We start from the raw sequence: 6,000 nt of genomic DNA, 5'->3' as shown, positions 1-6,000 counted from the left end.
ATATTAACGAGTTAATTTGCAATCGTAATAAATCGATCGTTTTTTTTTTAACAGATATCACATTTGTTTTCCGTTGATTTGTTTCTATGACAAAATCATTTCTCTCCGTGTTTATTCTCACAAAAATCAAGTATAGATATTCAGAGTACGCATTACAAAATTATTCGGAATGGATTCCGATCGGAATTATTCAATTATTTCCTAGATTATGTTTTCTAAACACACACACACAAAACAAGATAACTCCGATCGGAATCCATTCTTACTTGCTTCATGATAAGTGCTCTCACTACGAATATATGCGAAACCTCGTCGCGTATGATCCTAGAGTTTTCCTGCTATTTTTCTCTTTCTCTTTCTCTCTCTCTTTCCAAAAATCGTATTATCACGATTTTCGCATTGACGCGACACTCATCCGCGATTAATTTAATTACGGCGCATTGCTCGCGGACATGCGAATAATTACGGGGAAAAATATAAGCGCATGTATAATTCGCGACAGAGCGAAATATCTGTAACATATTCGACGCGTTTCAAATGGTTTCACCCATTAAAATCTTCCGACAGATGTGTAAACGCGAATAATGCAGCTCTGTGACGCGAATGTCGATACATCCTCCGCGAAGAATTCGAGTCCACACACAGAGATTGCTATCAAGGTGATCCAGAATTTCCTAGCTTCATTTTAGTGATAATCCTTTGCTCGACGTAGAATAGATTTTTCTCAGAGAAAAAAATATGGAAAAAAATAATCGCCGTAAGAGATTAAACATGAAGAATATTTTACAAGCGAGCCTCGTGCAATTAAATCATAAGAACTTATTTACATATTATCCTTTTCAATTCAAAATAAACTTTACCCTTTTTCAGAAAAGCTTTTTATTTAATGTGAAATATTGAGCAACTGAAGGAGAGAGAAGAAAGTATAAATTAATTAGCTAAAGACTGAGCGAGAATCGGTTCGGAAACGTCTCTTAAGTTTGACGATGATATTAATAACATATAATGCAGTATCGGCGTTGTTAAGTTTGACAACGCGATATGTCGCTATCATGCGATGCCGCTGGCATCAATACGAGCGAAAATTATTAATTCTCCGATAGAATTTGAATATATCCATTTGCATTAGTCAACGGTGGAGTTACGGCGGCATTCAGTGAGCAATTGTCATGACATTTTCAATTATTCCGGTGCCGGCCGGCGTCGGATAGTCCAAAACGAACTTTGTCCATATCGTGCTGTGCCAGTTATGTCCACCTTGCTTGACGGATTACGCGGATTACATGCGTCCCGTGCAAACTTCAACGATAATACTTGATAACATCGCGATGTAACATTGAAAACATATTCTTAGTGTGTTTGTCCCGCTTTTGAACGCTCTCGCGAGGAGAGAGAGAGAGAGAGAGAGAGAGAGAGAATGAAATTTCATATAATCTCCGATAAACATAAATATCCGATATATTGACATAAAAATTAATTTGATGATAAACGTTTAATGAAAATGCGCATCTTTATATGTCTCTCTCTCCGGTCTCTCCCTCTCATAAATTATGTCCCTTTGTATGCCCGAAAATCGCAAGCTTGGTATAACGAATGGGTTAAGCTTCCGTAATGAAAACGCTCGATGTTTACACACGTAACTTATCGTACTGCTATTTTATGAGGATTACGTATCTCGCGATATTTAATTATAAACAACGTATGGAACTCCAATATATGTATCATCGATAAATCCTTCAAATTTAAAGCGCCTTTAAATTGCAAGCGCAACCTATCCTATCTTTCGTTGAATTTTTAATAAAAGAAAAGTTGACTGCAAATCTGTCAAACAATCAGAACATTAAAATATTTCTTGAGAAACTCAACATTGAAAAACACAATTTATGTCTTTTTAGTACTTATATATATATATATATATATATATATATATATATATACTTCTTTTTTATTATCTTCCTTCTTCTTCTAAGTAAATATTAAATTAATGATAAATATAATTTTACGAATATAATGCAATATTAAATTAAAAATGTAAACTTTTTTTCATGATTAAATAATCGATTGACGATTGATTCCAGTGAAATAGGATCGAACGATAAGACAACATATTTTTTTTTAGCAACGATAGTTCAGATATTTGATTTCAATTCAGTTTATTGCATTTCAATACGTATGTACATCCGCATAGAAATCGACGCGGCAACTGGCGCGGCGAATGCGCTGATAACGTCGCGAGCAATGACGGACGCCCAAGACTCGTAGGATCCGCCGTGAAGACGAGGATCCTGAAGGTGACTGTCGGCGCGATATTGAAAATGGAAGCTGGCACTCTCTCCCGCGTGTCATCAGCGCCATCGACCACCGATGAAGATGGAGCGAATCGAAGTGGTACTCCACCCCGTGTGACCCGCAAAGGATTCGCCGAAGCCGAAAGCTGATATAAAAGATTTTTGCCAACTCAAGGAGGCGGAAGGAGCTCATAAATCTCAGGAAACATGTGGTTTGATCATCAACGAAAATACAATCACTTGCGATCTTATGAATAAAAAAATAGCTAATATCGGGTCAATTTATATCGGCCGGACTTGTTTTTATCTGGAAAAAAGGATTTTCTTAAATATTTATTTTGATATCAGCAATTGAAGAAGACAAAATTTGATATCATTTTACACCAATTGAAGATTGTGATAATTAAAATAACATGTTATCAATGGTATTTTTTACATCTAGTTAGACACATTGAAATTCCAATTTATCTAATTTCTTTGTTTGGTGAATTTATGATGAAATAAACTACAGTTCCTCAGTTAAAATGCAAATTTCGTTCCTGACATATATCGGAAATCTATGAAAAATGCCAAAGAATAATGCGACTGTAGTGCATAGGAATAAGAATAGCCGATGTCACCGAGCAATTTAAAAACGTAACGAAATATTGATTAATACATTCAATTTTTCACTATAGAGCCATAAAATAATATTAATCTTTTTCCATTTTGACTTGAATTTTTATGGATTTGATGTAAAAGTGCGGATAAAAATTTTACCGCTCTTTTTTTTGAACGCAGATTGAACATATCGAAAGAGTATTGTGAGATTAAAGGAGGGGAGGGAAATGCGCATCATGGCTGTAAAGTAATATTTTTAGATACACGGAAAAAGAGACAGAAATACTACGGTTACAAGAATTGCAACATTAGGCGAGTGCATTACGTTCGCATTTGTAATTATTATTTATTATATTAATTATACTAACGAGCATACTAACGCGCAATGTGTTTTTGCAATAGTATTCGTACGCTCAGTGAGATATGCCGTTAATTAGCGTTTCCCAAAGCAAAAAATACAAATAACAAGATAAATCGAGAAAAATTGCGAACTTAATGATGTGATGCAGCGTGCGAGAGGATTTTGTGTCAATATTTGCGCAAACAAACATTGGTAATGCTATTTTTTCGCGTTGTAATAAAAAAAAGAAATATCTTTTTTTCTCTCACCGCAACTCAGCTTAAACAGACAAGGCTGAAACGCACTCCGCAAAAATCTCATAAATTCCCTTGATTCAAAGAAGTACTGTAATACTATTGTATTTCGTACGATCTCACTTTCAACCCTCGGAGAAGGGCTGAACAAAGTATCGGAAGTGAAATAAAGAAAGCGGGGGGACAATAATAAGACCGCCGGTTAAAAATAAGAAGTACCACCGAAATTAATTACGCTCTCATCTAATCCCTTCGAGCGGCCTCTCTCTTTTAATTCTCGGCAGACAAAAGAATCGACCCTTTAATACTCACAGAATTTTTACCCGTATACACTATTATATTATATAATCAACTTAGAAACTCAGTCAAAGAAATCGCGATTTCTATCTGCGCGATTCTTTTGCTTTAGAGAAATTTGCAGCGATATCTCGCACAATAACAAACATACTGGAAAAGAGTAGAAAAGGATTAATTAAATAATTAAAAAAAATAATAATAATGAAAACAATTAAGAGTATTAAGTATGAAAATTAAAATCTAAAAATTAGAAATACAATTAATTCACTAGCCTCTTCTAAGAAAAGGAGTATTAAATATAAGTCCACTTTTAAGCGTATAAACGCTTAAAACGTTATATGTGCTAAAAACGAGTCTTATTCTATCTGCAAAACAGAAATTCATTCTGATATTTCATTCGATCTACTTAGCTGAAATACAGATAATTTTATTTATTGTAACATTTTTAAGAGTAAAAATTCGACTCTTTAGCAGACTTCACAAAACGTAAGATAAAAAAGATTCCATGACAAAATATTTCTTCTACGAGACAAAATAAAGTATAACGCAGATTTGTATCTACACCACAAATGAGGTGCAAATGAGTTGGCTCGTCACTCTTGCCGACCCTTAACACTAAAATCGCTGATGGCATCTTACTAGAACTGGCTGAAGGTACTGTTTTAGTAATTGGTTTTCTATCCTTGTCTTCGGTTAGTAAAAACCGTATAGTACTTATTATTTATATCATAGAATACCTATATTACATTCATATATTATTTTAATATTCTGTACTGTATATCTAACAAAAATAATGAAATGATTAGCGGAGCCAAAATAGCACCATTAGCGATTTTAGTATTAAGGGCTAACCGCCAGCTGACGAATCCTCCTTAACGCTTTCCATCGGCGTTTCCGAAAAGCCCGAAGCCTGGTTACTTATTGCGGCTGTGGCTGCATCCGGCTGTAGAGGCGGAGATGCGAGGGGGTGGAAGGGTGAGGGGAGATTTGGACGCGGCGTGCCCGAGTAAATCACGGTGGATTTAAGTGGATCCTACAAACTCTCTCGCGCCGGGGCCACCCCTGACGATGTATCGTCCTGGGTAGGGTCGTTGCGGCACCACCGCCACCGCAGCGCGGATATAACCGAGTAAGAGATTCAGAGGCGAGCGAGAACGGCCGACGAGGCAACATCCGTTGCGTCTTACGGCCGCGGCTTACAACGGAACTTCGTCGACTCGAGAAAAGCTCAGAATAGACCGAGTAACGGATTATTCGTCGAGGGCCTAAGGCCAGACACATAAAAGGGCCTAAGGATAGATTACATGAAGTTTGTCGTAATACGTGGAACTCTCTTTTGATTGAGAACAACACATGAGTTTCAAAGCAATCAGAAAACAATTAAATCCAAAGTTATAAGAGACAGTAATTAAAGACATATAGATATCGATAAATTTACATTCTTCATCATGTGCTACATGCATCTTGATCGAAACACGGATAGTTGAAAATATGAATTAAGCATTTTTAAAACGCCCATATGTTAATTTATATAATTTTGAATTATTATAAAATATAATAATTTTACATAGTCGAGAGAGGAAAAACACCAATGAATAGCAATGTAAACTCTTTACTTTCGCCTAAAGGAATGACTGAAATGTCTGTTATAAATGACAGAAATGTCGATGGTTCAAATAAACATCCTATAAAATATCACACACGACTCTTTTATATCCGCCATCTAGTCATAACTATCTCCATATTTACATCATATTCCGCAGCAAATATTCGAGCGTTATTTTCGTAACGGTTCAGTACACCCGCTGTTGTCAGAACAAACAATATCGCGGAGGAAAGTTGTTGTACGACATCGGGAGAGTTTCCGTGGCTTCCTCATGAAAGTCGGTGCGGTTGAAAGTGACGTCTGCGATCGTCCTTTCGATTCATCCTTTTCCTTGGTCTTTCAATATCATCTTTTTTCTCGTCACAACGGTATGACGCGACTCTCTCGTCGTTACGACGGTCCATTTCGCTTCCTTCGTTCGTCTCGGGTCTTTCATCAAATTATGAGAACCGCCGTAGCTCTCCAGTGCTCGGAAATACCGTGACTTCCGGATGATATCGCGAGAAAGTCGGGAATGATAAACGCCACAAGAATGATCAGAATTTTCCGCCCAAGACGAGACGCTGAAATAACCTCTCTCTAGCTTATAGTTGATTTAACTTGGGATCTTACTAC

General features: G+C 36.5%; 1 protein-coding gene across 5 annotated transcripts in view; it reads right to left on the bottom strand.

The window, feature by feature from the left end:
• Positions 1–6,000, bottom strand: part of LOC108752459 (lachesin-like) — a 158,871-nt gene that overhangs the window by 25,193 nt on the left and 127,678 nt on the right. The window lies entirely within an intron of this gene.

The sequence above is a fragment of the Trachymyrmex septentrionalis genome, unplaced genomic scaffold, assembly GCF_001594115.1.
Source record: "Trachymyrmex septentrionalis isolate Tsep2-gDNA-1 unplaced genomic scaffold, Tsep1.0 scaffold60, whole genome shotgun sequence".
In the NCBI taxonomy this organism is placed as follows: Eukaryota; Metazoa; Arthropoda; class Insecta; order Hymenoptera; family Formicidae; genus Trachymyrmex; species Trachymyrmex septentrionalis.
This window is presented reverse-complemented; position numbering and strand designations above follow the sequence as displayed.